Consider the following 12,126-nt stretch of genomic DNA (forward strand, 5'->3'; position numbering starts at 1 on the left):
ACAACTGCAATTATCTTTTGTTTAGTTAATATATTTAAAGAAATATTTAACTTTGGATAGATATCTACTAACTTCACTTATTTCTTGAGCAATATCTGGCCTAGTACACAACTTTGCATATAAGACTATCTGCTTATTGAAGCATACATGCATTACTTTATTCTTTCTAATACCTTATATGTATAAGGTGATATTTCCTTAGAAAGAGCAACTTCATATCCCGAGTAATAAGTTTCTTCTTTGAACCTTGCAAGTTAAACTTGGCCACTATCTTATCAATATAAGTTGACTGGGACAATGCTGTTAAGATGTTAGCTCTATCACTATAGAGTTTAAGTCTCATATTATACGCTGGCTCGTCCAAATCTTTCAAGAGATTTTGTTAACAAACATAATTTAACAGTTGATAACGTTCTAATTCATTCAAACATTTCAATGTTATTTGATAAAAGTTAGTTTTTTAGTTAGAAGTATTTTATAAAATCTTTGATAGAGAATTTATTAGATAGCTATGACGTTTGTACTTTTTAAGACTTTTCAAAGGTCGTTTGAAAAATAGGAATATTTGGTAGTAGTTTCAAATAGTTCAAAGGTTTGATTGAAAATTTTAGATTTTCAGGATTTTTTTTTTTTTGAGTTTTTTATGTTATTTTAGATTTTGGAAGTCAATAAATTATAAAATTTTAGGTTGTTATATGTAATTACAAATTATTTCCAGAACTGTTGAAAATTTTATGATTTTCAATTTTTTTAATAAATTTTGAATTTTCTAAGGTATTTTTTTATAAAATTAAGCTTATTCAAGGGGGTTATTTGTAATGTTTTAATTTCTAGGGTGTTGTATATAACTTCGATTTGTTTAGGGGACTGTTCAAAAGATTTCATTTTTAGGGTTTTTTTATAAATTTTGAAATTTTTGGTGAGGAAGTTGTTTGTAACTTTCAATATTTAGGGTTTTGCATGTAATTTCATATTGTTCGAGAGGTTGTTTGTTTTCAAATATTCAGTTTTTTTTTGTATTTTTAGATTTTTGGAGGTGTTTTTTTTAACTTTTAGCTTTTTCATAGGGTCCTCATATTTGTGATTTTTAGAATTTCTAAATGGCGATTTGTAATCTGTAGTTGTATAATGGATTGTTTATAATTCTTGAAGTTATAAGGACTTTTTGGATTTTTTATTTTTAAGGCATTGTTTGTAATTTTCTCATTTAAGTGTGCATTATATATATTTTAGATTTTTAAGAACATTGTTTATATTTTTTGGATTGTTAAGAATATATTAAAGATATTTCTATTAGTTAGGATATGTCACAAATAATGTATTATAGATCTATTTAAAGAGTTCTATTAATTTTCAAAACATCAAGGGTAGTATTGTCCATTGGAAGTTTTTCAAATTTTGAAGTTATATAGACTTTTTTGGATTTTTTTTTTAATTTCTAAGGCATTGTTTATAATTTTCTCATTTAAGAGTGTTTTATATAGAACATTGTTTATATCTTTTGGATTGTTAAGAATATGTTAAAGATATTTCTATTAATTAGGATATGTCACAAATTTGTCCTTCAATTTCCCATGATTGATGTTTTCTGTAGTGAGGCAAGGCCAAAATACCACTCACTGTTTAAAAATGCAAGAGGACGACCATGCTAGACTTTTTTGGTGAATATATAGCTGAAAGAAATAGTTGCACGAGTTATGAAGAGTGATAGGATTTATTGAGGCAATCTGTGCACAAGCACAAGAAAAACTACATGACATTTTCCTACAATTTAGTCATATATATTTCCAAATCCCAAAAGGTCTTATGATTTTTATGCTAGAGCAGTGTTATATGTCATTAAACATCTAGCACAGTTTACGTAATGCTTTGAATATCAATTGGGTTTTATTGTTGCACACATTGATTGGGTATCTTTTAAATAGTTGTGGCATGATCTACGAAAATTGTTTTGTTCGATCATGTACTATGATGGCCGCTTGCTTGGAGATGTGATATGATTTGGAAATTTCTTAAACTTGTGCTTAACCTATAGCTAATAAAGGATAATTTTGTTATAACAGGTTATTATGCATGCCACTGACATGTGAGATATGGTGATGAGTCTCAACCACCAGGAATGAAGATCCTCCGGGTGTATGCCATAAGTGCATTGTTTGTTGGAAATTTGTAGTAAAAAGACAATGAAAGAAAAATTTGACTTGTATTTCTCTCAAAATCAATTACAATTTGGATTCCGATTACAAAAGAGAGGAGAACGAATTTGATTCTCCCCTTTGTTTAAAACTGGGTTCTTCTTGGTGGCGATGGAGTGCCTCCCTCGAATGCTCGCGTCGAGTTTGCTCTCCGTTGACGATCCGGACGTCTTGATTCACTGGAACGATGTCTTCTCCTCACGATTTGACGCTGTGGAGAACTTGCGTGGCAAGTTTGAAAATAACTCTTAACGAGTTGATAACTCTGAACGAGTTTTAGAAGAACTTGCAGAGCAAGTTTTGAACTCTGATCGAGTTGATAACTCTGAACGAGTTTGAACTCTTGAAAAAGAGTTGATTTGAACCGAAAGTCGGTTATACGCCAAGGCCTAATAATTTCAAAGGCTTCAATAAAAGCCTTCCACAATGATTCAAGAGCTCCTTCAAGTCGTTGATCTCCAAAGCTCTCTGTTGCTGCCAAGTCCCAGATCCAAAAATAAACTTTTGACCGAATCTCCCTTTTGTTGATGAGAAAAAATTCGATCCCCCAACTCAATTGAGTTTCTGGTATTTATAGGGGATTAAGGGTGGTAACTACCCACTTAATCCGCTCTTAAGTGGGGCGAAAATCCCTCAAATCGTGGGAAAAAACAGCTCCTGGAACTGTTCATTGCGTGCTTTGAACGAGTCAAACGCTAAAAAATAACGTTCAGGGCCCGAACTCTGCGTTTTTAGACTAAAAACGCAGAGTTGGGCCTATTTTGGTGGCTGAACGTACAGTTGGGCCTGTTTAAGAGATTAACTCTGCGTTTTGATGTTAAAAACGCAGAGTTAAGCCTGTTCTAGGCTGAAAACGCACTGTTCGTGCTGTTTTAGAGATTAACTCTGCGTTTTGATGTTGAAAACGCAGAGTTGAGCCTGTTCTAGGCTGAAAACGCACAGTTTGTGCTGTTTTAGAGATTAACTCTGCGTTTTGATGTTGAAAACGCAGAGTTAAGACTGTTCTAGGCTGAAGACGCACAGTTCGTGCTGTTTTAGAGATTAACTCTGCGTTTTGATGTTGAAAACGCCGGTTCGACCTGTGCGCTTTGACTCTGTAATGCAGAGGCGAACCTTAGGCGGGCTTGGCGAGCTTCAGGCTAAGTCCAATGTTCTGACGAAGTCCAGTCTTGCAGACGGACCTCAGAACATAACTTGCTACGAAGAACATGTCATAACTTTCAAAACGTAAGTCGGAATTGGACGAATTATATATGAAAATCGGCTATCTCGACGAGACGGGGCCATCCAAACCAAGCCGAAGGCTTTGGTTCGCTTCCTCCGTTTCGCCAAATTCCTTACGGTTTGAGAGATATCTGCATTCTAATATGAAGAGACCGTCAATTTGTAGTCTCTTTTGCTAGAGCTTTGCACAGATCGTTCTCTTGTAATCTTCGTCTTGGCTCCTTAAAAATATAAGAGTCGTCAGATTGTAACTCCCGATGTTGATTGTGAAGGCTGTTGAATTAGAGCTTTCATCAGTTGTCGTGAAGGTCGTCAGATTGTAGCATTCTACGTGAAAGTCCTCAAATTGTAGCCTTCTGGAAGTCGTCAGATTGTAACTTCCATCATCGGTATTTGATGGGGGATTAACTATCTATTGTGATTTTTAGACAGCCTACATGCATATATTATGATATGTGTGGCACTAGACCATGTTTAAATTTTATAGGATGAGTCACCTAAGAGATAGATAATTCTAATTATTACATGGTCCCTACTTTGACTTGATGATATTATCATTTCAGATTTAATAATTTAGTATACTTTGATATGATGGTTAGACTTGTTTTACAAGTGTTTTATAGCCTCAAATGTCGGGTTACTTTATTTGATTTAGGGAAATGATGAATATCTAGATAAAATTCAGTATGCTCATTTTAGCGAGTTAATTTATTATGCATCATCCCATGAATTCATTAAACTCCCATCGATGGGTGGTTTTAAAAATTATTTTTAAAATATATTTTCTTATAAAAAATTAAAATATTTAATATTTTAAAGTAATTTTTATTTATGTTCATGGGGCTTGCAATGTTAGGCATGAGCAAATAGATGATTTGTCGTGCTTAATAAAGTTACCTAAAATAAATCGATGCTAGAGATGATTGAATGTAAGATAATATTATTAATGAATATTTAATCCCATATTATGATAGAGTGTTTATGGCTATGTGGTCAGATATTTGATTGTTAAATTAAAATTAATTGTTGGTTCTCAATATGATACCGAATTGGTCTCACTAATGTAATTAAAAGATGTTTAATTGCAATACAAATTCTATTCTATCTTTAGTTATTATGGATAAAGCTTTTATACAATTCTATTATGTCTCTAATTGTCATAGATAGAGTTTTGAACAATTAAGAATTGTTTAAAATTAAAATCTATAAGACCAGTCTTATCCTATATATAGGTTAATATGTTGTCATATGAATAAAAAATGAGAACTTATCTCATAGTGTTGCTCCTCTTTGATGATGGGTGGATTTTAATTGGATATTTTTTCTCTTGAGGAAACTATTTCGGTTGATCTTGGGACAAAGAATTGTAGAGAATCGGAAAATGTTTTAGGTATTCATCTATAAACTATAATTAATTTTTATTAATCTACATGACATACATATTTCGCTGCGTTACGTGTCATGTATCCAACATTTTATACTCACCAAGACAATACCCCTCATAACAAAAGGGAAGGGTACACTGTATAGAAAGGATATCACTATGCAAAGAGGATCTGATCAAATCAGTAGCAATTATGATTCAATTATATTTGGTAGCGAAAAATAAAATATTAATACTTCAATTGAAAGTTATAAATATGAATTGAAAATGTATATGGTGTATAATGGTTATAACTATATATAATATATTGGATGAAACAATGCACTGGATGAAAACAAGCTTTTTATTTTAAAATTGTTTGTTGTTCGTGACAATGAGAAACTAGCTTGTTAGTTAAGGGATTCTGATCCTCTCTCCTAAAAAAAAAAGTAGTTGGGAGACCATCACTCCATCATAATTATTAATTATCTATTTGGTGATTAAGATTTTTCTCTGAGTACAAATTAGTAATAGGTACAATTCAGGGGGTATGGTGAGTACTGGATTTAGAAAGAATCTCAACCACCAACTAGATGATGAATGACTGTTATTAAAAGTAGTGGTCTTTCTACTACTTTTTTGAAGGGGAGATGATCCAAATCCTTTGTAAACAGAGATTAAGTTCAAATTTATATATATGTGCAACTTTATGTGAAAAATGTATTTCTACTGCAGCTTAAATGTCTTGTTGAAAAAGAAATATTGTAACAATTGTGTGATTTTATCATAAAAAAACAAGAGCGCCACACTTTTCTTATTTGATACAAATTTTTTTTTTCATGACCTAGCGAGAGTATATGTGATTTTTTAATCTCTTTTTATGGAGGTTGCATTGTGTTTCTTTCACCGGTTTAGTGGTCATTTGTTGCGGTTATTTCTACAATTTGTAAGAATATCTACCTTTCTTAATCAAAATGTTGCTAACTTAAGGCTTCGTTTGGATACCATGGTGTTTTTCTTATTGTGTTTTTGTAAGAAAACACCATGGTGTTGTGTTTTTCTCTTAAAATGTTTTCAAAACACCATGTTAAGTATTTTTGTTTGACACTAGTTTGACCAATTATAACATTAGTATTAAACATATTATTAATATATTATATATTAATTATAATAAAATATATTATTAATAAAATGTTATAATATTTAGTTTACATTATTATAGTATTATAAGTATTAAATGTAATGCAATATAATAATATATAATGTATTATAATATTATATTGTACTTTAATATGCTATATTATATTATAATTATTATTATATTATAATTATTACATATTATTTTCAAATAATTATATATTTAATTATTTTGGTATATCAATTTGTTATTGTTGTATATTATATTAATATTTTTATAATAATGTTATTTTAGTATTAATATAATATTATACTATTATTAATATAATATAATATTATACTATTATTCATATAATATAATATTATTAATAATATTAATATTATGTTATTAGTAGTATGTTATTAATAAATTAATATATTATAAATATTTTAATATTATATAATATATTATAGTTTTTAATATGTTAGAGTTTATTAATAGTACTTTAATAATATATTAGTATTTATGATATAAATAAATATTATTATATTATGAATATATTATTTTTACATTAACATTTGTTAGCAATAAATTATTTTATTATTAAAAATTATTTTACTTTATAATAAATTATATTATTTATTACATAATATATTAATATTTTATATATTATATTACATTTACTATACAATATGTTATTATAATATTATTATTATATTTTTATGTTATTATTAAATATGTTATTATTATATAATATGTTATAGTTATTAATTTATTACAATTTATTTATTAAAAAGTTAATAATATTATAGCGATTATAATATCATATAGTATATTATTATATTATTATTATATTATTATTATTTATTATCAAGAACTTTTTTATTATTTTTATTAGTTTATTTATATTTTATTATTATATAATACATTATTAACATATTAAATATTAGTATTTAATATGTTCCTATATTATTATATAAGATATTTTATTTATTATCTTTTTATATTATTTAACAAATATTATTAATATATTAAATTAACTATAATATAGTATAATATATTATAATATAATAAGCATGTTGATAATAACTCTATAATAATTATATTTAATATATTATGTTAGATATTATATTAACACATTCTCAAAATCAAACCTGAAACACTAAACTTAAAACACCTAAAAGGTGTTTTGAAATAAGTGTTTTGTTTTTGGTTTGAGGATGATTTAGCTCAAAAAACACCATGGTTTTCAAACGCATGGTGTTTTATTTTTGGCAAAAACACCATGAAAACAAATAAAACACAATGGTATCCAAACGAAGCCAAATAATCAAAAATATAAATCATGTTGCAAGACTTACGTGTGAAATTCTAGTTCGACATGACCAAACAGCCACTTAGGGCCCGTTTAGATAATGGAAGTATTGGAAGTAAGAAATAAGTTGTAGAAGTAATTTTCAAAACTATAAAATAGTAAGCATCGGAAATAACATTTTTTTGTTTGTTTCATATATTTTTAGAAGTAATTGAAGTAGATCTTCTTCCTCTTTATTTACTTTTTTTTGTTTGGATAACATTTGGAAGTATTACTAGGAAGTAATTAACACATGTTGCTTTCACAATTTCAAAGCCATATCACGCTCTTTAATTTGATCTAGCACGTTAAAGTCAGTTTCATGCCGCTATGACCCCTCGCCACTTGAGAGCAAGAAGAATCCTTCAACTACATAGCTTCAAAATAATTGTTTACCTCTCGCCTACGATGAGACTCCAGATGACCATAAATTCCTATGAATCTCCAATTTCCCTCCTCTCTCGCTCATTTGATCGTAACATAACGTGATATTTAGACAAAGAATTAATAGACAAATTGTTCTCTTCATCCCAAAGAAAATCTGACCGACGACCATCACAAATTACTACAAAATAATTGTTAAAATTAAGAGTAATTTTATCAATGAAAAGTTATTAGAAGTAACTAATAAAGGAAATATTAATAAAAATTTATTTATTTCCTAATTAATATGCATTTCAACTAATTCCGAGCTACTTCCGAGTCTTGAGGATTGGAAAAATAATTTGGAAGTAAGGATGACACGTAGGCGCCACATTAGTGTTTAAGGAAGTATTGAAAGTAAGTTTTATAGAGAACCAAACATACTTTTTTGCTTGAAACTAGCAGAAGTAGCATCTACTTCTTTTACTTCAGCTACTTCATAATTACTTTCGCGCAAACAACATGCCCTTATTTGCACATGGATTGAAGAGGTTCACATTATATTTGAGCTGCCTACCTCGAGAATATCATGAGCCTATCCAAGTGTACGAGCGAGCCGAGAAACATGTGACCTTCTTTTTTTAGATTGCTCCAGCTGGCATGACTATTTTTCTTATCTCTCGACGGAGCCCTCAATGTAATACATATATACATTGGTAGTGTAAACAACAGAGCTCCAACCCTAAAAAAACCTCTTCTATGCCTTGCCGCCACCCATTGTGTTTGATCTCTATATGAAAATTATTTTCCATTGCGAAAAGAATAAAATGGATACAAACTCATTACGGAGAATAGTAAATCCAACGTGGGATCAGAAGGGGAGGGCAAATCTTAATTAGGCAAGTGATTTTAATTGTCATTACAAAAAACATATAGATTGATCGCTTTTATAATTTCATTTTGGCTGTTTTTAATTTTAGTTTATGATGTTGTACTTCACAATGTATAACATTAAGTTTATAGAAATAATCAAAAGGGAAAGGGGTGGCATTCAAAGGAAAAAAATTTAAGTTCTTTCTTGCAACATAAATCAGGAGATAAGAGAAAATGCGGAGATGGTGCTTGTTATGAAGCAATGAGTCTCTATGGAAATTCATTTCAAAAATTTCTTATTTTTTATAAAAAATCTTCTAACATTAGTTTTTAAAGATTTTTTTGGGTGTCGTATTGTCACTGCAAAACACATACTGCAAGTCTTGCAAGAAATAAAATTCAGAATTCAAAGATGACATCATAATTTCAAATTTTATGTTTAATAATATCAGATAATGATTTATTCCTTTTTTATCAAGAAAGTCTCCTCACTTAACAGACTAAGAAAGAAAATAGAAATATATTATCTCCATACTTTTTTTCCTCGTTTTCAACTATTTCTGTAAACTTTTCTTATTCTTTTTAAACGAACGACCCGAATATTATTTTCGTGAATTTTTCAAGAGGCACAAAGAGTCCAGCTGGATACCAGAAATCGCCAAGAACAAAAAATAATAGGAAACTAAATTCCAAATACGGAAATTATAATTTTGGGTTATTAAGCGAATAATCCGTTTCCCCCCTCGCCCTTTTTGTCTCGCCTCTTCTACCCGCCGCTTATGTTCACAGTCAGCGACTTGCCGGGGGTGGGGCCCACATTCAATAGCTACGTGTCGGCACATTATTGCCTCTTCAGCCCTCCTGCCACTGTCCGGCCTCTGCAGCGGATCCGTCGCCTCTCACTCATCCCACTTACCCTCATCAGATAACAACCGCCGCTATCAACTAACATAAACCAGAAGTCCGCTCTCTTACAGACCCCGAACACGGCGAAGCAGCGGACCTGACGCCTTTCACGGGCCCCGATCCAGAACCGACCCTTCTCTCTCTCTCTCTCTCCCCCCTTCCCTCCTCCTTCACCCCCCCCCCCGCCCTAAATCACTGAACCAAAACACCTAGAGATCCTCTCCTATAGAATGCTCACCTCCCTCCAAACCATAGCCCTAACCCCTACTACCCCCTCCCCTCCTAATGGACGATCCGAGCCCTAGCAAGATGCCAGCCTTCGTCATCGACCTCAACGAGGCTCCGCCATCTCCCTCCCTCCGATTCTCCCCCCTCCTCCGCCTCCGCCTCACGCCGCCGTCGAATCCGAGCATTGAAACCTACTCCATCGTCGTCAAGTTCCTCGGGAAGCTCAAACCGCGGCTGAGGGCCCGGCGGCGAGGTTTCCCGGCGAGGCGGGGTCGGAGTGGTGCGCCACGGTGCGGGATTGCGCGAAGCCGGAGGTCTGGGATGGGACCGTGGTGTGTGATGGGTGTGAGAGCGCGGGTTTCCATTTGGGGTGCCTGAGATCGAGCAGCGGCAGCAGCGGTGGCCGGGGACTGGATGTGTGGAGAGTGTGCGTTGAGTGGGCCACGCAGCCAAGAGGTGGTCCTGGCGCGGCGAAGCTGCTGATATCAATGAGCGGCGCCCGGCAGATGTTGAGTGCGAGAAATCAGGATGGTGCCTCTTGAACTTCATCTTTTTCTTGCTCTTTTGTTTTAAAAATGTGGTTTTTTTCAATCTATAGTTGGCTTGTTTGCAGTGTAACGCCTCAAAGTTTCAGTTCTAATCTGACAACTTGATACCAAAAGTGGGAAAAAAGTTGATGTTAATTTTGTACAAGAATATCAACTTAGAGAAGTGAACGAGAAACAGTTTTCTTACCAAATTTCAGTTTTTTGAGCTTGGGATGTGAGGTGCAAATGTAGGATTTTGGTGTATTAAATTGTCAAAATAACATCAATTTGGAAACTTTGGGATTTCAGATCTTTGAACTAGTAGTTGAGGGCATCAAAGTTAAAAAAAGGGTGAAACTAATGGCTACTAAAGTGCGAATAGCCTGATTCTGTACAATACATCCTCCGAAATTTTCATAGAGAAGATGAGAGATTGTGATAATTGAGAAGCTATTATATTTATCAGGCAATGCAGACGAACTTAATCTTCAAAAAACGAGTTTTTTTTTGTTATTACTTTTTGGGTTAGGATTGGAGTGCTATCTAAATGTGCATGCATAGATTTGCTACTTTAGGAATTTAAGTTGGGGTTTAGTTACTTTTTGTATTGCAAGCTCATTTTTTGCAATCAAATATATACCATCCAAAATTCTCTTATAGAAGAGGGATAGAAAGAATCAGAGAAGTGAGAAGTTGTCAGGAACTGTACTGTTTAATTTTCAAAAAGAGTTTTTTCTCCCATAATATGTAGTTACATGTGTGAGTTATGATTGGAGTGGTATTGTTTTGAGTGAGCATGCATTGGTCTGATAGTTTAGGAAGTTAAGCTCAGATTTTACTTTGAGATTTAAGCTGAGGTGAACGTGGATGCATTATAAGAGATATCAAGGACTGATTTTGTTGTGCAAGCTCTCATACGGTCAGATACATACCCTCCAAATTCTCTTAGAGAAGGGAAGAGGCCGATAAAAGTGAGAGGCTGGTTAGTATCATTGCAAAAGGATTTTAGCATAGGGAGTTTACATTTTTCCGCATAAGAAAGAGCCAGACTGAAAAATTGAACATTATTTGAATCCAGGACAATATTTTTTGACAGGTCATATTCCAAGAGTTAAGACAGTTATGCACGTATGATCTCATCCATCGCCTTTTTATGAGTGCTGTATATAATGAGTTACATGCTACATGCCAGACATAACCCAAAAAACAAAGAAAACAAATAATAAAAAAACTTCTACTGACAGCCCTTTTAGCTGTTCATCATAACAAATCATATATCGAACAAAAGGTAGGTTATGTAACTTTCTCACCCTTTTTGTGTTCTAATTATCTTATATCTTATCCCCCCCTCCAAAAAAAAAAAAAACGGATATAAGACAATTGGAACACGAAAAGGGTGAGAAAATTTCATAGCCTACCTTTTGTTCGATGTATTATTTCTAACAAACAAGGGTAAATTCACAAAGTTATCATGAACTATGAGGGGGTTTGCAGAAATGCCATAAAATACAATATCTTTATGTAAAGAAAATATCATGAACTTTCAAATCTGCACAAAAAGGCCTTGTACTATCAGAAAATTGTTCAAATGATGGAAGCGACATTTTTACGAAGTCTAATATGCCCCTAATAATCAAATAGAAGAAGTGAATGGGAGATTAGTTGCACAGAGAAATTAGGACAAAAATGTTTGAAATATGTCACTTGCGTGCAAAATGGACGAGGCCTATGAGTGTTTATTATCTCGTCAATGCAGTGGGTTTTGGTTCCTTCATGACGATGGACCTACAAGAATTAAGTCTTTACAAGTTTACAACCATGTGACTCTCAATCTTCCAGTATTTAGAAGTGTTGAGAGTTTCCAGCGGTTAGAAATCAATACATTCATCATACAATAGCATTTGATGGTCCTATTGTCTAACCAGGTCTTTACAAGATGAACTTGTTTATGATGGCAAGTTGGCAACCTTGCTATA

This window comes from Asparagus officinalis, chromosome 1 (genome assembly GCF_001876935.1).
Source record: "Asparagus officinalis chromosome 1, Aspof.V1, whole genome shotgun sequence".
In the NCBI taxonomy this organism is placed as follows: domain Eukaryota; kingdom Viridiplantae; phylum Streptophyta; class Magnoliopsida; order Asparagales; family Asparagaceae; genus Asparagus; species Asparagus officinalis.